Consider the following 22,061-nt stretch of genomic DNA (forward strand, 5'->3'; position numbering starts at 1 on the left):
GCATCACTGGCAATCTGAAGGCAGTGAACCAGCCTAGATTTTCCACAAGGGACTATGTATTTGCCACGTGTCTGTGCAAAGTGGAGATTTAGCCTGTCCAAATGCTTCTCTTTTTCCAGTGTTCTAAGGAGATGTCTAGCACTTCTGTCTTTCTGACTTGATGCATAGAGGTAGCTACGACACAAAGAACATAAGGTGCCAGTTCAGGCTATGAGCCCCTCTGGTACTCTGTTCAGGAGTGCTCCAAGAGCAGTCAGTGGCAACTGCCTCTGGAAAAGTGTAGAAACAAAGCAACAGCCAGTAAGGGTCATTCCTTCTCACCTCTCTTCTTCAGGTATTCTCCCACTGTCCTGGTTCAGCTGAGACAGAGTTGATTTTTCCTTCTTAGGTAAAATGCCAAGTTTTGGTTTTAGGAGAAAAACAACATTGATAACACACTGATGTTTCTTCTCATTGCCGAGCAGTGTTGCATGGAGCCAAGGACATTGCAGTTTCTCAGCTTTCTGTACTGCCCTGCCAGTGAGAGGCGCAAGGAGCTGGGAGTGGGCAAAATGAGGATCCAAGCTGAAAGGGGTATCCATTCCATATGACATCATGCAGAAAAAAAAAAAGCAACCTGAAGAACAGTGGGGAGTTGGCTGGGAGAGCAGCCGCTGCTTGGGGACTGGCTGGGCATGGGTCGGCAGGTGGTGAGCAATGGCTTTGCGCATCGCTTGTTTGGTACATATATACATATTACTGCCATTAATATTGTCCTTTTTTTTCCCTCTTCCTTTTCTGTCTTAGCAAATGGCTTTTATCTCAACCCATGAGTTCTACTTTTTTTTTTTTTTAATTATTATTTTCTTCTTTTGACTCTCTTCCCCATCTCACTGTGGGGGGGAGTGTGAGTGAAGGACTGCATGGTGCTGAGCTGCCTGCTGGATTAAACCACAACACCCACCTTCCTGCCATTTATGGACTCTAAGGGCTTTCTTAAGCATTTTTGTATTGAAAACTACTCACGCTTTGTGCAGTTGATTTTCTTGCTTTGAGTAACACAGTTCCCCATTTACCCGGATTAATCCTTGCTTATTTTGCTTCAGTCTTTGCTGGGCTGATCAGAACAAAAGGGAGCATGCAGAAGCATAACGTTTCCAAAATAGGCAGTGTCTAAAATCTTCAATCCCTCTGAATCTTTGTTCTATTTCTGCAGTCTCAAACTTTGCCTATTGATCTGGCCTTGTTTGCTTAACCTGAGCCCAGGGAGAGCAATGTTGATGAGGAAAACATGAAATCTTTCCCACATGTATGGCAGCTGCACCAGTAATTACACTCCCTTTCATCAAAATGTATCTGAACACTGTCACTGTAAATCCAGATTCATTGTCAAATGATTTCCTCATTATCTGTTGCTGCTTTCCTCCTACCTTCTAGCAACATCTGTAAAGGGACTGATTTTTTACTGGATTAACTTTAGACACCCCTTTAAACTTTTTTCCTCGGTTCTAGACCTTTTTTAATAGAATGTGTTATGTACTTAATGCTGAACAGAGCATGCAAACTCAGACTGTGTATGAAGAACTTTTTTCCTGGGAAATTAGCAGCAAGGCAGGGAGGCAAAGAGAGCAGACTGTCTTTTAGCACAGTTATATGCTCTCTCCGACTAACGTAGCCTAAACTAAATCCCAACATTTTGCAAGTATCCCTTCGGTTGAGATGGGTATTTGTTTGTTTGTTTGTTTTTTCCCTGTAGGCATGCAGCTCATAAACCCATCCTAGCAAAAGTTCACAAGGACCTGGTATAAAGCTCCCCACGTTCACTTCGAAATTACTTTCAGGTTATTGCATCTAATCACATTTTTTGCTTGTTAGTTTTCTGCTGGACTAGCTAATTGAGCAGGCCCTCCGAGGGGGCAGGGGTGGTGGAGCCAGAGCAGAAGGGAAGTAAAGCAGAGTGGGATGGAGAGAAAGGGAGGGAGCTGCTGCTCCCCGACCTAGCTGTGGTTGCCATAAAACTAAAGTGGCTTTGTAGTCTTGTCAAACTGTGCCCTAAAATATGCTGATTTACATGTTGGCTTTCACAGTCAGTGGAAATCATGATCTTCCAGGGAGCATTAAGCCACAGTGAACTTTAAGCCAATTTACTTCTGAATGAGAGTGTTCCCATAGGTACATAACGTGCTTTCACTTTGGCACGCTAATTTCACGCCTTTAAACTCATAACTGCTCAGCACTCCCCCTGTAGATCTCTCCCAGTGATGCTATTGTTTTCATTATTTCAAATTAAAAAATAAGGAGATCTGCAAAACCTGAATGCACCCAGCAAGTGCTTTACAAGTCTGCAGTGCTTACCCAATTTTACCTTCACTTGTGTTCCGGGCATGGGGAAGGTAAGCAGCAGCAGACCATAGCAATCATGTTTTTTCTCAACAAACGTGTGTCTCTGCTCAGCACAGGCATGCATTACAAGTCTTACATGGTTATTTCGACATGATGCCACCCAACCCTCTTTAATGAGAGCATTGCAAAGCAAGCTAATCTCTGGATAACGTGACAGCAGCATCACAAGGCAGCGCTCACCAGAGGTGTGTGCAGATTATGTAGTGTGCCCGAGTGGAGGGTGGTGGCGGTGGGTACTGAGCCACAGGGGCAGATGTGACAGGTGCAGAAGCAGGAAGCTCAGGCTGAGAGATGGAGCTCTGCATCCCCGCCATCTGGGAGCAGCCCCTGTCCTTGTCTCTGCAGCGGGTGCTGCTGCTGCTCCTGGGGCACGTGCTGCTGGCCGCCAGCCTGCGCGGACTCCTTAGCTGCTGTGGGGCTGCGAGTGGCTGCTTGCTACCATATGGCTGCATGAAAAAGAGACAGAGGAGAATAAGCTGTAAAGCAACTAAAAATTCAATGCTGTTCTGTGGTAAGAGCGCTGCTGGCTCACCCTCCTCTTCCCCCAAGTCATTACCGTTACGGGTTTAAATAGGTACACCTGCATCCATTCAGCCCCTATCACATCCCCACTGAGTTGTTTGAAGCAGAGAGACACTTCTCTGCATAACACTCTGAAATTCTGTTTAATCTGGGGTAGTGTGATGAAGGCTCGGTTGTATTTTTTCCACCCACTCTGCTATTTGGCTATGGGTGGAATTGCGTGAGATAGGATTTGCTTTGATGGAGATGTTTCGGGAAAAGTTGCCAAGCTTGCTGGATTGGTCTGGTGAGGAAGTGGGAGCTCTTCTGTCCTCTAAAAGTGCTTAATTCCATTGTACCACAACAGGAAAAAATCACATAGCAGCAGAAACAACAACAGGAAGAGGATATTTTGGAATATAATAATTGTCTATATGGCTGAAGAAGAACAAATGCTTTCCTGGCTCCCCATGGAACTAATAAAGAAAGGCAGGTTGAGGAGCCTGGGATAATTATTTAGTCATCTTAAATATTCATGAGCTGCAGTATGTGCTACATGCAATTTAAGAGGGACTTGACAATTGCAGCATACATCATCTTGTTTCACATGAGCTAAAAATACTTAATCTTCCTCCTTTAAAATAAAAGCATTAATCCTGAGTATGTCTTCAGCTAAGAGAAAAGCTGCAAACCGCAGGAGGAAGGAAAGGGAGCATTTTCCTGCTCCAAAGGTGCAGGGCTGGGAAGACAATGCAGAACAAAAGGATTGTTGAGAGGATTTTAGCCAGGCTCTCCAAGAGTGAGAGTGGTGATGGTGGTAGGGAGTGTTCTTGATGTTCAACACTTTGCCACTGGCTTCACGAAGATTGACGAATGTTGCTCTGTTTGGTAGACCGGAAAAGAGACACTTCCCAACTTTAGTGATAATAAAATCACTGCTGGAAAGCCAAAGGGCTGGTTAGGATGAGCTAAACCCTCCCCATGGCATCTTGTTACTGTACTCTGGGGCCACACATCCAGAATGCAAAATCTCTTTGTTTCTCATGTGGGATTCCCACTTCCACACGTGGCTCACAGTGGATATTTCTGGAAAGTTTAAAGAGAATTCCATGTGGAGAGATTGATTCTCTTGGCTGCTAAATGCAGGGAAAGTGGAACCAGAGATTTCTAGAATATGTTGCTGTATTTTGAGCAGCAAATTGAGGTGAGTACTTGAACAGACTTTCTGAATTTGGGAGGCTGTCATTTCTGTCTGCATCTTCAGCTCCAAACTGTCAGTAGCAGTAGTAATAAAACCTTAGTTGCTCGGTCTTGTGCAGACAGACACACACTTATTTCATGTGTTCAGTTCATTATGGTGGGAGCAGTTATGAAGAGAGCTATAACATGTTCATTTTTGGTTTCTTCATAAGTTGCACGGTAGACAAGTTAGCAAGCATGAATGGGTTTGGGTTTATGTACTTTTCCCTGTTTGTGACTCTGTGCATTTGGTATGTTAGAAAATGTTTCAGTAATGCTTTTGGCAGCCTTTGATAACAAATTGTGATAGCTCAAGAGTGGCCAGGCTTATTGCTACCAGGCATTTGGGTTTCCTTGGATCTATCTTTCTTCTCTGCCAGGAAATTTTGTCAAGGAGGAGTTTAAACACATTGGCCATTAGGATAGGATATATCTCCGTGCGTGCCCAAAGTAAATCCACTGGATTTACGATGCATGTCAATGTGCAGAGGCATGCCCAGGAAGCCAAGCTCTGTTCAACCATCTTTTCCAAACAGATGTGCATTTGCTGCTCAGCGTCACAGGACACGTGCAAGCCATGCATGCAGCACTGAGGAGCTGTCTGGTACCGGAATGCCTTGGCTCACTGCTCACCGTGAGTCAGCACGTGCAGTTATTTATGCCCTGACACCCACGGTCACATTCTGAAGGCTGTATTACATCAGCTATGGTATACGTATTGAACAGTCTGCACCGTAGGCAATAAAGGAAAACAATGCTCTCCTCCCTAGTACCTAAAATACTTGATATTCCTCGTGAATAATGTGAAGTTTCATGTGCAATGGCAGAAGTGTAAGGGTTTTAATTTATTGGAGTGAAAATATAGACGGCAAACTGTAAAGGGGAAGACATTGATTACAATCCAGGGTAAATTGCATAGGTGGACTGAATATACCGTACGTTGAATATCTGCAAGAAGAGAGCCCAGAGGTTGCTCCTGCTGGGGCTCACCTTTCATTGGGCACTTGCTCGAGCTCAGTCTGGCTGCGCGCCCATAAATAAGCCCAGGGGGGCCTCCCATGACCTTTCTGCTCGGTAGCAGCAGTGGAATCTGGAGCTTGCTGAGAATGAGAGAAAAAATATGAGTGAAAGGGAAACATGCTTTCCAATTAGATAATGGCAAATATCATACTTGTACTTGTGGAAGGTCAGAAAGGCAACAGCTGAAGGAGTCAAATAATAGACAAATTGATGACGGTAAGTAAGAAAGTATAAAGGTGACCCAATCTCCCTCACACTGATAAAGCTGTCTGAGGTGCAGTAGATCAATTTAGCCGTGGCTGTTGTTAGGAAATTACTCTTGTTTGATGTTCCACAAGCAGATCATGCAGTTTCCTAGGAAACAGCTTTTTCCACTTAAAATCTAATTTTCTTACATAGCTAGAACTGATGAGTCACCCTGCCTGACTTTTCCTTACTTCCTCTTACCTATTAAAATATACTCACCAGGTGGAAATCCAAGGATCCATTAGCATTAATCACCTGGCTGTTCGATTAACTCTTGTGCCTCCCTGTTAGCAGCGCACGATTTGACAAGCCAGGATTAATAGGATAAAAGATTATCAAAATTGGAAAGGAATCATGTCTGCATTAATGGGATGTGTCTCCTATAGACTGAAGTATTCCCTTACAATTTCTTCCCTTATGTCCTTCTACTAAATGCTGTCTCTATTTCAGTGCCGGTAACATCCTTACTATTGTTATGTTAATTATCACATTCAGCTGATTCACAGATGACATTAAAGTTATCAGTTACAGTTACACTCGGCTACTGTGGGAAAACAAATGAATGTTGTTGTGTATCAAAAACCACAATCAAAATGTAAAAGCCTCATTCCACAGCTGTGATGTTGAGCTTTAGGGTCGTGTAATGAGGAGCACTTACGCTGAGCAGAAAGTTGGTGGAGCACAGGTCGGGAAATGGCTTGCTGGCTGGAGTTTCCAATGACCAACGAAGTCAATGAGCCCCCTGACAAAAAGGAAAGTGCTACAATTTACAGTTACCTGTTGTTTGTGCTTTATGTAAAATCCTAGTAGTCTGCAGATGCTTAATGAGCTCCTGTGGCTGCATCATTAATAAAAGGTTGGTCCGGCAGAATACAGCTTCCATGACAGTTCTCTATGGGCTGCATTTCTTATTCCCTTTCCATATGCAGTTGCGCTGGAATCAGTATTCCTGCCACTTCCCAGTGCCTCTGATGCCTCAGCTGTCAGTGCACCACTGATGTGCCAAACTCTAGTGACTAACACTTCAAAGTTTCAGCTGCTGACAAACAGCTTTCTGCTTAAAGGGGCAATCTCTCTGCACTGCGAGAGCACGGCTCCCTGTGACTCTACCAGCCCCAGAAGAGGATGGGAAACATAATTCCCTGTCCTGACTGTAAAACAGAAAAGCTTTTTAAAATAAAGATTTGGGTGTATTTACTTATCATTTAGTTATGTTCTTGCATCTTACTCTGTATCTGTTCGTACTCGTTCAGCTGCAGCTGGTGAGTGGGATATACAACGGCGTGTAATGCCTCAAGAGCTTGGTAGGCTTGTCGTTTGCATTGCCTCGTGCTGCTTCTGGTATAGACTTTTAAATGCTAAAAGTCAGCAGGAATGACCGTAGATTTTGAACAGAAAAGTTTCAAACTAAGGTTTGAATGCAGCTTCTCTCATGTCGTTGGACTATGACGTCTGTAGGAATGGCACTTAGATAGCTGTGATCTGTAGACCCTTTAGAGCTGTTTGCAAATAACGAGCCTTTTTCTTAATGAAGAGCTTTGCAGCTTCATTTCAGATGATTAATTCAATTAAAATAGGCCTTCTGAGCTGAATTTCAAGCTTTTTATGATAGCTCTGAGAATTAAAGAGGATAGGAGGCTGAACTGAACCAAGCAAGACAGGCTCCAAAACTTCACCCAGCAGAAGCAGCAGAGGGTTCAAGCTATCAGCTTCTGTTTGTTCTTAAAAGCCACATCCAGAATAGACAGACAGGCGGTGAGTGACCCAGGCTTTCACTGTGTGTACATTGTTCTGGTATAACAGAACTGAGATAGAAGTGAGATTCCCTCTTTTTTGTTCCTGTCTCTCACTACTCCTCTGTTGCTCTTCTATAATTGTGCTGTACCACTGGACTGCCCCATGGTTTCTGGTTTGAGTGTGTGTTACATTAAGGCTCAAGGGATCTGCATTACAGGATTTATTTATTGCTAGAAATTTGTTGAATAGCACAGTAGAACTTTCCTAAGCAGAGAACATGGGCTTTTTACTGACTGGTGGTTCACCAGAGTAATTCACAGTCAAAACCACTGATTGATCCACTGCAGAATTTGAGTCCACAGATCACCATTTATTGTCAGGGAACAGAGCACAGAAAAGAGGATAATTCAGCATCTCTTGGTTCTCCAGTTCATGCAGACCTTCTCCTTGTTTCCATTCATCCACGTGTGTTAACCAAAAGGTGAAAGTGGTCAGCTGGTTTTCTCCCGCTTCTTCAGAGAAAAATCACTCTTATTTTGATAACATGGGAAGCAAAAGGTTTTAAGAGTTTGAGATCTGTTGTTGCAAGATGTGCAGAAGCCTCCAGCTTCTGTAAATTTGGAGATATTCATGCAACTGTTGACTGATAACATGCACAATGAATATGCGAGTGTAATCTATGTATATGTAAAGGACATCTAAATCCTGTTAAGCCGATGCAGTCTATTGATGAAAATCCTCAGCTGCTCAGTCCTGTCTTTTTGTATACTCTGTTGTCAGGAAATCATTTATCCTACTACTAATGTAGCTCGTGCCATCTGTGAGTAATCTTTACCTCTCTCACATCAGTATAGTGAGAAGTAATCTGCGTCCAGAGACACTCTGAGATCCTCAAAGTAAATCCAGACTGCTCATAATGTAGGCGGTATTGCTTTTGGAGAGAAATGGAGCTATGCTCAGTGTGCTAATGATATAATTATAGGGTCTCTCTTCCAGGAGTATAAGGGAGATATTAGTTATCATAATGTGCATGAACTTGGACTTCAATGCAATATTTATAAAGAAGATACAAATGGATCATTTCTACTAAATAGAGCAGGTCTTGGTGAATAATAGCACGGAAAAATACTCTCGACAAATGTAACCTTTACACTTAGGAAAGTGCTCTTTATTTTATTTTATTTTATTTTTTTTTGAGAAAGGATCATATTGGTGTTCTGTTTCGTTTTTTTTCTTTTTCTTTTCCTTTTTTTTTTCTGTAAGGTCTCTTGCTGTGTGGCATTTTAAATATTAAACAGGTGGTTACTGAAATGTGGTCTCTAGCTGGTTAGGGGTAGCCGCAAATCACAGGCTGTTGTTTCTGCTTCCTGATTGTATCAGCAGAATCCTTGCAATCAGCCAGACACCTCAGGAATGCCATGGAGAATTTTAATCTATCACCCTGGATAGCAAAAAGAATAGAGGATCTGAAAAATACCGTCAACCCATTTGTCTTGTGTGGCCAGACCTTTCCTGCAGCGTTGCACACAGACCACCTTACCTACTTATTGCTACGTTGCTTGCAAGCACTTTAAATTTTACCTTGTCATCATATTTGCCCGAAAATATTACATAGGCAAGTATGTTCCTAGATGAGATGGATCTTTTTAATTAGCTCTCTAAAGGTTGTTAAAAGGGTTTACAAACTTTGGATATGCAGTGTCCCAGTTGCATAAAGTCCATTGCTTGCCTTTTATTTGTATGCATTCTTAAGGTTACTTTCCTTTGTGTGCATATGAGGATAGGTATTGATTTCTTGGCATCCCATGTTAAGCAAACAAAAACCCAAAGGAAATAAGTTTTCAAGCCTTTGTGATGGGTTTTGCTCAGTTCATTGTGTACGGAAATGAATGAGTGAGATGAAATGGAGGAACCTTAAAGAATTGGTGAGACATCATCAGTTTGCACCAAGGTGAAAAAGTTCAGGTGTCTTTCTCGTTTTCTTCTGGAAGAAAATATTCTGAATTTGAATGACTGACAGAGAAATTTCCCAATTTAAAGCAAGTATGTTTAAAACCTCCTGCACTCGAGATAATGATAAAATATACATAGCTATTAGTCTTCAAAATGTTCCTCCTGGCTTCCTCCACATTTCTTCCAGCCCTAGCAGGTGCAAGGTAGCATTGGTTATGATTTCACAGGGACAACATGTGCAGACACCCTATACAGGTAACGCTACCATAAGAGTACATTAAGGTTGGTGCATCAAAACAACTTTTAGAATTAGAAGATATCAAAATTAGGATCTCCTACCTTCTGAGGAATGGCTTTTTAACCTTGATGCTATTTTAGTGGCATCCTTCTGTCTTAGGATGTGTTTTTCATCTTAAGCAAATAAATTCTTGTCCCTTACTTTCAATTCATCGTGTAGCATTATTCCGACAGCCGTAAAGACCCTCAACAAAGGTGGGCTCTTCAGACTGACCGCTCTCCTGGAATAAAGGAGCACAGTGCTGGGTTATCATTCCCAGCATGGATGAGTACAAAAGAGGATGGAGCAGACTCAGAGAATTGCAGATCTGCTGGTGGCTGAGCCTCAGGCCTTAGTTTCCAATTCAAGGTGCACGTTCCTGGCCACTTGTATTTCTGCTCATTTTCTCATTGCATCTCCACTATCTCCTGTTCTTCCAAGCTATCCAAGTCCTTTTTATTCCTATGTCTAGCTTTATCCAAAGGACTCCTTTTCAGATCTTTCGTGGATAGTTTTAATTGCACGGTATCTTTCTCCCTAGTCCTGTCATGCTTCTGCAAGTATGGCTTCTCTTTTGGACACCCTTGCATTCCTGTTGCCTTCACCAGGTCTCTACTCCTGGTTTCCTCTCCTTTTTCATCTTGTAAGGCATGTCTCTCCCTTGGGACTTCCACTTGCCATATGATTTTGATTTCCATTTCTCTTGTCAACCTCTTACCCTGTAGATTATTCAATTACGAGACCTCTCAGGTGAGATCTCCATTTCTGTGTAATAAATATTTATTCATTTGTGACTTTAGATGTTTGGGTCAGATTGTACTGAATTCGGATGTGATGAACATGACAGACATGACTTGAATGAATTATAATCCAAACCACTCTATCTTATGTTACTAACAAGCTGATGGCGATTTTTGCTACCATCTTTTTTCTTCCTTTTTTTCCCCCCTCAGAGTATTTCTCCAGCTGTATCATTCTGAGATCTAAATTTTATGTGGAGGCTGCTCTCTGTGCCACCGCTTACCAGTTGTTTTATTTCCCAGCCCAGATGGGATGTCTGGCAAGTAACCTTTCCCTAAGGGTCTTTTCATTTCTGCTGAAGCAGCCAGAGCTGGAATTAGAAGCAGCATAACTGTCAGGACAATGCTACACTCACACTAAGCAACCCATTAGGTAATGTGGCTGTACTGCTAGTATTTCATGTCCGTATGGCACTGCAGTGAATGGAGGGTTCAGGAGGTCCAGGTCTTTGCCCTGTGCTCTGCTGGGGGGTGTGCGAGGTGTGCAGCACAAGCATTTCTTGCGGGCGCTTCTCCGGTGTCCAGCTTTTGGGTGACAGCAGTAGGCACCTGAATGTCCAGTATTAACAAATGACTTACAGCACAGCTGAGTCACCAACAAAACCTCTCAAATCTCGGGTGCTAGCTGTGCTGCAGAGACAAATACAGTCAAAGTTCCCATGGCTGCCTTACTTCTCTCCTGCCCCAGGAGACCTCATCACATGCAGCATGACAAGGCATGTCTTTCCCCCGAGCCTCCTTCTGGGCACTGGCACTTGGGTCGTCCTTTACTCAGGGTGACGCTGTGTGCTTGACACCTTAGTGGGAGGCAGAGTATGTGGGAGTGAACTGCAATGCAGCACGTGGTAGGGAAATTGTTTTAAATCCTGTCATTATAACAGTTTAGTGTTGTGGTGGAAGATTTTCCTTAATTACTCCCAAAGGGAAAGGACTGATGATACTAAGCAGGCTGAGGCCATCTACTAAACCCAGTACTGTTTTTTTTGTGTTGGTTTTTATTTTTTTTTAAATTCTAACAATTAAATATTTATTGTTCGCAGGAACACTGCTTAAAAACAAAAATAAATAAATAAATAAAGGAGAAAAAGAATCATAGAATCATTTGAGCTGCAAGGCACCCTAGGATGTCATCCAGTCCGACTCCCCTGCAATGAACAGAGACACCCACAGCTCCATCAGGGTGCTCAGAGCCCTGTCCTGACCTTGAAGAGCTGTGAGGATTTAATTCCTTGCCTTCTGGGGAACAGTGGGGGATATGGATGTGTGTAGCTCCCAGGGGCTGGACTCCTGCTGGCCACAGCGGTTGGAGATGTGATTCTGGACACATTGAGGTGTTCAGGTGGAGCCAAGCAGAAATCATTGGAATGCTCATCTATACCCTCTCTCTTTGACAAGAGCAGTTTTTAAACCTGAACTGCACAGGACATTGCATACTAACTCCACAGACTTCAGAGCAGTTCACTCTGTATATCTTTGTAAGACCTTAGGCTAGCATAGTCTAGCTGTTATTGTAACCTATGTTTTCATCTCTCTTTCTATACATGGACAAAAAGTCTTCCTGAGTTTTCTGTGGTCTGGTGTTCATATCTTCTGTTCCTCTGTAATTCCACATACCGTTTCTCTCTCTGCTTTAAGCAGAGATGCAGTGAACAACCATCTGAACAAGGTTAATGTACTTCACCCTGTGGTCATTAGCACTTGATCTAGCAGGTGATGGAGGAGATTCCAGGAGTGAGGAGATGTTGGTGCTGCTTCTAACTCTGCATCTGACCGGATATACAGTTTTAGGCAAATCTCCTCTGTTGGCATCTGTTTTCCTTTCTACAGTTTGTGTATCTTCCATGTTTCATGTATGAAACTTCCTTGGAGGTGTTGAAGAACCATATGGATGTGGCACTGAGGGATGTGGTTAGCGGGCATGGTAGGGATGGGCCGGCGGTTGAACTGGATGATCTTAGTGGTCTTTTCTAACCTTAATGATGCTATAGTTCTGATTCAATTTTTCAGCATGAAGGACTCATCATATGAGTCAGTGCACGCAGGGCATGACTTATCTCCTGTCCCTATACACTTTGCACATATGTCTATTTCTCTTTTCAATGTTGAATGATAACTCCTATGAAATCAGTTTTATTCACCTTTAGGAAAAAAAAATATGACAGTTTGAGGCCTAACCCAAGTATGAGAAGGCTCTGGCAAAATGGAGTTCTTGGGAACTTTGAATAACTCGTGCAAGAGGGAGGGACTGCAATGAGAGCAGAGATGTCAGCTCTGCCTCCTAGAAGGGAGTCTGTGATTTATGTGCCTTTAGTCGCCCACTGCAAGGTGCAGTCTTAAGGAAGATGAAGGCATAAATAATTTTTATTTCATGTTGTTAGGCTGTTTCTCAAAATCCCTCCTCCAGGGTTTGCCCTGGGGCAAGAGATGCACAGCACCTTGTCTGTATCAAGGTCCCTCACAAAACTGTGCCGGGGTGGGTGTGAGTGGTGCTGGGCTCACCGATCCCATCACTTCTAATAGCAGAGCTCCTCATGCTGAAATTAATGGTATTTCTGGGAATAGAGATAGGAAAGCTAAACTTGATTGCTTCCTTTTATTTTCATAAAGCTTGGTAATTTTCAGCGAGTACCTTTCTGTGAGCTCTCAAGCCACTTTTTAATTATTTAGCAAAACATTTAAGCACATGCCTTGATCCACCCTATTCAGTAAAGCACTTAAGCATCTCTTTCAACCTGTTTAAGTGGCACATAAGCAGGTGCTTAAGTGTCTGCTGAATAGAGGAGAGTTACTGAGCCAGGACCCTAAAAGGGGAGCAAAAATACAGGTGCAGGTACCAAAAAGTGCCCAGCCCTGAGGACCTGAGAGCAGGACAGGTCACACAGCCATGCAAATGCTCTCTCCTCTCTCTGTTTGGGCAGATTTCACACAGCTTTCAGCCAGATTTGCTGGCAGATTGATTGTTTCTGATGTGTGTGTACATGTGCGGTTTCGGTATCACCAGCCCGGCATCCCTGGCACTGCATTCTCTTTCAGAAGCAATAAGCCATGCAGTATGATGCAGAAACAAGTCTCCATGGAGCTAATCGGCTTTGGTTTTTTGCTTTGAGCACTTGCTGTTTCATTTTTCTTTCCCCCTTGCCTCCTTTTGCAGTGCTATTGGAGCACTGGGTTAACTCTAACAGAACTATTGATTGAGAAACTAATGCCATGAAGTTGTTTTATAAGCTATGCTGTGGGAATAACTTCAACCTTGCTGTGGCAGAGGGGCTAAAATAGATTCAGCTGTTGGAATAATTTTTTAGCATAGCCATTGCCTCAGTGTTTCAGTGTTTAAACTGTACATGATTATAAAAGTTCTGGCCCCGGGACTCAGCTGGGGACACATCTCTTCATGCTGTCCTGCTCGTCACCAGCTTGGACCTCATTTTCAGTGCTGCTCTGGAACACAGTGTGCATTTCTATCCAGCCGCTGGGTCGGCTGCAGCACACACAATACGCCATGCTTCAGGTGGTACTAAACTTGCCTGGGTGCTTTTTATGTGCATCATTCCAGGAGCTAACAGTGCATCTCCAGGGAGCAGTGCAAAACAAAAGCACACATGTTTGTTGCTCCATCTTTACAGCGTTCTTCTTTTGATCTTATTTCCTCCAAAGAAACAGGGCACTGTCTTTGCATGTAGGCTTTAAAATTCAAGAGAAGTGAAGGAAAGGTATCAATCAGAACTGCAATGGGAAAATGCATCTCACTAAGGAAGCTGGGTGTCATTGGGGTTTTCAGCATATGTAGTGCATGGTATAAGTCCCAGCAGGAGCTGTGTGGGATTTGGTGAGGAGATGTGCATATTTTAAAGCACACTGGAGCATGAATACAGATTTGATAAATAATTACTAATGAGGCTTACTGTCAACAGCTTTGTTCACAGTAGGAGTGAAATTCCTCAAAATCCAACGGTGGGGGAAAAAATGATAGGTGTCCAGGCTGTCAGTGGGACAACACCACCAGAGAGACTGCTCCAAAGTCACCAGCACACTGGTGTATGTGGGGTGGAAAATATATCCCAAGTGAGGGGCTGCTAAGCCAGCAATTCTTCTATGCATGACCAGAGGATTGTACCCTTGCGTACCTTTGGTTTTGCCAGAAGGTTTCTTACAAAAAGCCAAACCAAGCCCTACACAGAAAGTGTTTGCTGTCAGGGAATTTAATGTCATTGGTGCATCAATTCGTGCAGCCCAACATTTTCCATCTAGCTGTGGCACACACCTGTGCTGCAGTAGGAAGGGAAATAAAAGCGGCAGAACGAGATGGGGGTGGAAGGGGAGGAATTTTCCATGCGATTGGTAGGAGGCTTAAACATAATAGCCTCTGAAAATGATGCAAACAAAAAGTGATTGAGTCTCCTCTCAAAGGCACTCAAGTTATCAGCACGTCAGGTACCAAGAACTGGAATTAAAAGTTTAATGTCTTGTTGCTGGGATTTGCCAAACAGTTCCTTCCATTAATTTAGCAAACTCAAATCTTCAGATGTCATAGATCCCCTGTCCCGATGGCACTTTGTAAGTACTTGTTTTATCACTCCCTAGATGATCAGAAATGTTCTGAATTCACTTAACCCTAGAGTAGTCTTCCTGTTCTCCTTCCGTTTACATCGTGCTGCCATCTTTGCATTTAGCCCTCCAGTATATTAATAAAGAACCATCTATCACATTTCTATCTTGGTTTTGCTAAATTTGACTATCAGCTAATGTGATTTCATAACAGGTGTTCTGTTTGTCTGTTCCCACAGCCAGGCTTTAGGCATTTTCTTTACCTGCTGCAGTGTAAACCTGTGTCTGTAAACGTTGCTGATTATAGCTGATGTCCCCAAAGAGGTCACTGTACAATTTCATATAATGTTTTTTATACTTACAATCAGGCTTCCATCCCTAAAAATATCTTGAAACCTCATTAATCTTTTCACAGCTGTATGACTGCAGCACATGGTGGACATTCACCACTTATCAGAGCTGCCAGATCTCTTCTCTTAAAGCCTCCATCTCCTGAGTCTGGTCCCGGAGTTATACCTTGCAGCATGAACAGTCAAACTGCTTTTCAATTTATTCATTCTTGAATGGATGAATGTGTACTGTGGGTGGTCCAGCTCTACTCCTTCACTCTTCTGATTGTGTTGTGTACTGGAAGTGAAAGGGTTTGTGATCTTGCTCACGTTCTAGTGACGCTTCACAGCATCCAGTGATGTTCCCATGCCTCTGGATGCAAGATATGGAAGCTTCATATTGAAATGACAACAGTGGAATGAGAGATGGAGGATGGATTCACATTATACTGTTAAATGTTTTATTTATTGGAAAGTACCAGTCCAGAGCTGGCTCTGAACTCACTCTTATTTTGCCTTCCAGTACTCGGAATACACCCTAAAAACAGTGTAAAGAGCTGTAAGAATTCATTTTTTAGAACTTAAAATTCTATTTTGTTTTGAAATACGGCTCTTCTGTTTTGAAAAGAATGGTGCTTCCCTAGCTGAGAAACAAAATGGGAGGATTTGAATGTTTTGATGCAGCCTCAAATGTCTGTTTGACAAAGTTCTCATTTTCACAAGAAAATCACATCTTTTTCCTTTTGGGTAACCTGAAATCAAACCCAGGCAGCAAAAGGAAAACAATGGTATTTGTACAGCTTTAGCTGATATTAAATTGCTCCTATTTCTTGTGGCGATAGCTGTGCAGAAGGTTCATAGAAATCTCAGCCGCTGTGCCATATGTTTCTCTTCGTAACTCATTCTCCTCTGCATTATCTAGAAATAAATTTAATTCCTCCTTTGAAATTTCCTGGTTGGAAATTTTCTGTGGGAACCCAAATGCTTTTGAGAAACCATGGGACCGCTGGATGCAAAGCACCCGCTTCAACACCGTACCATTTCCTATGGGCTGCAGCCAGAGCAGAGGCAGCTCTCTGTGGGAGCGGTGCTGGCCCAACTGAAGGCACAGGACAGCCCATCCCGGGGCAGAATGCTGCACTGGGCATTGCACTCAGTCAGAGAGTCATAAGCTATGGCCAGCTACAAGGGTGGTTTTCATTTGTTTCTTTGCAGTTGAGTTGCAAAATGTAGACTATTCCTTTACTGATAAGTTCAGAAACTAAGCATCATGATAGCTATAAAGAATAGCATTGTGTAATAAGTATATTTATTTTTCTGGTGCAAAGCAAATCTAGTTTCAGTTCTTGTCTGTAGCACTGATTTCCAGTGTGGCTTTGGTCAACTCAGTAAATCAATCTGAGCTTAGTTCCAGTCAGCTATAATGTCAAGAGAATAGTGTTTCTTTCCATCCACCTGTTGTGTAATTTATTACAAACTCTTTGAGGCAGGAGCTATTTTTTTTTTTTCTATCCCTTTTTATAGTGCTTAGCACAAACTTTGTGAGAATAATGAATTTTTTGTGGTCATTTTGAAAACTAAACTAAACTAAACTTGATGTGTGTGCAAAATGAAACTTTCCTCTCCAAAATATCACATTGCATTAGAAAGAAAAATTAAATTTGGATTCAATTAAATACAAACCATTTTATTTCAAATAAAAAAAAAGGAAATAAAAAAAATACTAAGAACATATAAACACTATTTAAAATCAGAAACGTAAGTTTGAATTAAAATGAGTCAAAAGAGAGTTCTCTAGGGACAAGTTTTTGATTTGTTTCTACCATTAATGCCTGAAGCATTAACCCTTGGGTTCTCCTGTGTAAACACTTTAGGAGGTGGGTGCCGTTGCAGCTTCCAGACCTGATACAGCTGTTCTCCAGCATTGCTGTGCCCTGACTGTTGGAAGGGAACCCAAGAAGCTCTGTAGCAATGTGAAGTGCTCACATCACAACCTCTTAACCTGAGCTCTTTCCCATACAGACGTAAGTGGGACTTGGAGCATTTCCTGCTGAGGAGGTCAGAGAGTTCAGGACCCATTTCTTCAGCCTTTTGGAAAATTGCCCTTTGCTCACAATCTTCTGTGTGTATACGTCATGGCATGGCTCAAGCACTGCAGTAATAAGCAGATATTGACTTCCACCAAGATGTCTGCTTTGCTGAGCAAGTGTTTGCCAATGGATCGATGCAGCCTTAGGAAACATCTGACTCCCTGTAAGAGGAGGGCTGCCTGTGGGTGACTTCCCACTGCCAGCTGCAGGTATTTCATGCCAGAGGAGATGCCTTGGGGGAACGAGAGGCCATATGTGATGGCTGGGAATTGGGTTTTAATTAATTTTAATGGATTTTATGCATGCTCAATTTAGGATGTGTTGACTTTTAACCCATTAGTGTATCTCTTTACATAATAAATGCAACAAGCTCATTGCAGTATTGCAAAACTAAAAACAACTAAAGTCAAGGGATACAAAAGCTGCTATTGCAGTGAAAAGATCATCTCCATCAGGCTACACAAGTCTGTGTGGCCCATGCTCAGCCAAAGACATGACTAAAATGCTCAGAGTGAATATAAGCTCCAGTTGAAGGCAAAGATCCTCAGCTCCAGCTGCTCTAAATCAGTGTAATTCCACCAAAAAAACATTGGCATGGTGTCAGTATATACATTTCCCTCCCCACCCCCAATCCAGGCTTGGCTCAGTTGAATCCTGAAGTTAAAATATGGATGCAGACATTTTCAGAGCAGAGCCCTGTGGCATGCTTGGCAAGTGGATGGACAGATAATACCCCAATACAGAAATACTTCTTGGAACTGTGCTTGAATCCTGTCATTAAGGGAAGTAATAGTGCATCTACATCCATCAAGGCAATCTTGTTCTAAGCCCCCTACATTCACTTCCGAGCATGGACTGAGGTTTTGTTTAACTTATATTTTATTACTGTTTTGAGGGAAATGTGTCTGAAAACATGTATTGTATCTGTTGTTCTTGAGAAGGCTGTTGTCTGTGCGTGCTTATTCCTTGCTCTGAGTTTCCTGGCCTCATATGACTCTTCCAGGACATCTGTTAGTGGTTGCTGACATACCACAGCCTCGCACTCTCACCTGCTGATGAAACTGTTTGGAGTTTCTGTACAGACATTTATAGGAGAGCAGTGCCAGGCTTCTGATGTATCAAAATAAAAAACCTCAAGGAAAAGTGCAATGGCAAAGCCACAAGGTAAAATTATCATAATCTACAGACTGAACTAATGGCTTCAGTTGTGCAAATGTTAAGATTAAAGAACAGCATGTGGAGAGGAAGGGTTGTTATTGCTGGTATTACTGTACGTACAGCAAGCAGATTAGACAGTATTTCTTTTCATAACTGAGATATCTTATAAGAGACATTCAGGCATCAGGAATATCTTAAGGACTTGTTAACATCACTGGTCTGGAGCCTGCAGAAGCTCTTGATCCACCCTGTGCAGAAATTGAGTGTGTTAGACCATGAGTTCTGGAGACCAACTGAGTTGCTGCATTTCTCAAATCTTTTTGAATTCTCCACGCTGTTCTATGGTGGGAATCCTGATAGAGTTGTGTTTTGGGTTTTTAAGACTCATTCTTGGTCTGTCATGCTATGCCACTCTTTTTCCTTGCGTCAAGGATACAGCTGTACACCAGGGATAGGGGACCTGTGTATATTATTTGCTCTGTGGGAACAATCTGAGAGACACTGAAGACCTAAGAAATACATCTACTGCAGTCCTGAGATGACATCCTTTATTTTTGCTATTGAATCCACCTTTCCTTGAATTTATGTCAGAATTGTCCACTCAACTTCCAGAATCAGCCAGTCTTGTAATATATATAATTAAAATTGACCATGCAAGACATACGTGCATACAGACATGTGCGTGTGATTTATATATAATACAAATTCTTTATTTGACAGTTCCTGAAATACAGTTGGGATGTTAGGCTCCATGCAGATTGCAGGGTGGCACAGCATGCGATGTCCACTGGGCTGTGATTAGCCTGACTTCATCTCTTGGCAGTGGCACAGCTCACCACAACCAACATGCTCCAATGGACAAGGTATGCAAAAGACAGGAGATATCAGCCTGAATTCTTCCCTTCTCCTTCCCCTTCCTCTTCGACTTTCCCTTTCCCCATCCGCTCCCAGATCGCCTTCCCTTCCCTTCTCCTCTCTTCCCTTCTTGCACTTGGGCTTGCCCATGCAATGGCTACAGCAGAAGCTCTGTAGCATCCTCTGGAGTCTGGTTTGGCTTCCCACTGTGAAGGAAGAGCTCTGTGAGAAGGCTATGAAACACGACCAATGATTTTTCATCCTTGACTGAATTGTCCCATGACTCTGCTGTGATGGATGAGCAGGCAGGAAGAGCTTAACTCCTGTCAGCAGCTTGGAGCAAATCCTGCTGGAGCCACCTTCTTCAAAATGAGCACACGTTTTTGGTGCTTTGTTGATGGTTGGGTTTTTCTAAATCTATTTAAAGCCTTATTGTCTTTTGTGTCTTCTTGAACCTCTTACAAGTACAATAGATGGCTCCGTGGTACAGGAGCCAAGCAAATTCTTGATCTTTCCACTTACCAAAATGCTATAGAGGAAGGAAGAATAGTGGTGTGTGAACAATAATTATTGTAGACACAAAGCCATAAATCTGTGCTGTTGGACTGGTGCTGAAACTTCCTTCTAGCAACAGTTGTTGAACCAAGAGGAAGTCTATTAATACTCTGTGTCCTCGTAGATGAAAAGCTTTTTCTTCTCAGAAAAGAAGTTGCCAAGGCTTCATCCATTCCCTCTACTGGGTCCCAAGCAGATGCATTTACTTAGGCAAGCCACAGAATGATTTGCTGCGTGGTCTCCCTTCTCTTCTTTCTCCCTTATCCCTTACCTCCTCACTAGTATCCTCCAGAAACTTTCATTACTTCTGAAAGCTCCTCTGCTGGTAACTTCTGCTGCTGGAGGGGTATGGATTTATTTGAAAACAAGCTGCTTCCAAAGGCATTCTACTTTCAGACCAGAAATGTTAATGCTGGATGGAGCTTCCTATTAGTTTCAGGAATAAAAGATGCCAAGTGAAACTGCCTAAAACCAGGAGGAAACACAAAAGCAGTGTACATGAATCATATAATCTTTTGAGTTGGAAGAGACCCTAGGAGTTTGATCCAGTTCTGGAGCAAAAAACACAACACAGCTGTATTTGTAGCCGATTCTTAAGACGAATTATTTTGCTGGCTTTGTTTTTGTTTTTGTTTTTCCAGGGGATGCTGCTGCATTTCTTCTCTCATTTTTTTACTTTAAACGTGATAGTCCATTCTCCTTATGCTCTGTGAAAGCCAAAAGAATGTCACATTTATTGCAAATACTCTGTATTACAGCCAGCCAAATTCTCACTTTAAACTTTAGTTCACACTGCAAATATCAGTCTAGCCATAAGCTGAGAAATATCCTCCAGATTTATGTTTTTGTTAAAGACTTGAAAAAGAAACTGGGTCCTGAGATAGATCCTTGTACCATGGGCCACATTCATCCGTGCTCAGCACATCCTTGGAAGAAGACTACCAAGTTGTTTCAAATGAACACATATTGAACTGGTTTCCAGGCATAAATATCAGAAGTAAAGCCAATGAATGTAGTAAATTTTTAACATACGGTGGTATTGACATTCTCTATTTTCAGAAATATAGGTGTATCTAGCAAAGTTAATAAGGATAAAGGGAAAGAGACTCTATCAGTTAACTCAAGTGCGAATTGGATTTCCTTGAACTCTAAATAGAACATGTCTGTGGAGTCTGTATTTAGCTCGGGGAAGGCTCTTTTAAACTTTGTCTTCAAAGACAACTCTTAATTTTGGCGCTACAAAGGGACTGAGTAGCCAGCAGAGGGAGCAAAGGCCTATTAACAACGAACCTGTTGGCAAGAAATGTGTGATCTTATAGGGTGATTGGGAAGGAATCAATGTGCTCTACACGACTTTTCTCTCTCTCAAGAAAGGGAGAAGAGGTGAGAGATGGAGAGATTACAAAGAAAAGGAACAGAATTGAATGTTAGTTTCAGATTTGGATATAAACTAGACTGCATTCAAAAAATTTGGAAATCCAGACCCATAAATAAAAAGCCACTTCACTGGAAGAAAATAATAACAATGAAATCTATACAAAACCGAAGAAACTGGACATACTCTGGTTCATTTTTTTTGATGTTGATAATGACTTTTATCTAATGGCCATGGGGCCTTATGAAACATTTCTTGTCCAGTTTGTGATGAGCTTTCTGAAAATAACAGAATAAGCATTTCACCCCTGAGAAGTTCACAGGGAACGTGAGAGGGTAGGAAACAAAGTCAAAGTATTTGCACTTGATGGGGGATTTCTAGCTAGAGGCTGTTGAAATTTCTGTGTGGAGTAAGTAGCAATGAGAAAGCTTTTGTGGTTTGTGTCTGTCCCCCATCAAAAACCTCTCTTCAGTTAGTGTCCTTGAAACACTGGAAAGCTAAAAATTCTGCAAGGAAATAGAAGTGTCTCTATCTGTGCTAGGCATCCTAGGAGACATGAATCCAGGTCAACTGAGCATTCAGTAATCCCTCTAGTTTCCTTGAGTGTGCAGTTCAGCTTCCAGAATGTGCTATCCTGCATGTTTGTTGCTGGCCATGAGCACAAAACTGTGTCACAGAGGGTTGCATGATGACAGTTTGCCATTAACTGTTATCTAACATTGCCAACCATTGTAATTTGTCCACAGGTCACCAGCAGTCACTGTGGCCATCCTGAAAACTTCAGAGTTGAAAAACAAACAAACAAGCAAACAAACAAACAAAAGTGGGAGAAAATCCTGTTTTTATATGATTATTATTATTATTGTTGTTGTTTTGTGCCTCTTCTCCTGTGCCTTTTCCTTTTTCCCCTTCCAGCTGCCATCCTCTTGGTTTGCAATGCAGGTGATGGTCCTGTAAATTCAGGTAACAGTTTAAGACCTGGTGAGCTCCTGCCCTAAG

General features: G+C 42.3%; 1 long non-coding RNA gene across 1 annotated transcript; it reads right to left on the reverse strand.

Moving 5' to 3' along the window:
- Positions 1-2,562: 2,562 nt before the first annotated feature.
- On the reverse strand, positions 2,563-6,373 carry LOC107052521. Its single transcript, XR_005857742.2, has 2 exons — positions 6,166-6,373; positions 2,563-2,828 (listed from the first exon to the last, which is right to left on the reverse strand). It is a non-coding gene; the product is annotated as an uncharacterized LOC107052521 (long non-coding RNA).
- Between the last annotated feature and the right edge of the window lie 15,688 nt (positions 6,374-22,061).

This window comes from Gallus gallus, chromosome 2 (assembly GCF_016699485.2).
Source record: "Gallus gallus isolate bGalGal1 chromosome 2, bGalGal1.mat.broiler.GRCg7b, whole genome shotgun sequence".
Classification (NCBI taxonomy): Eukaryota; Metazoa; Chordata; class Aves; order Galliformes; family Phasianidae; genus Gallus; species Gallus gallus.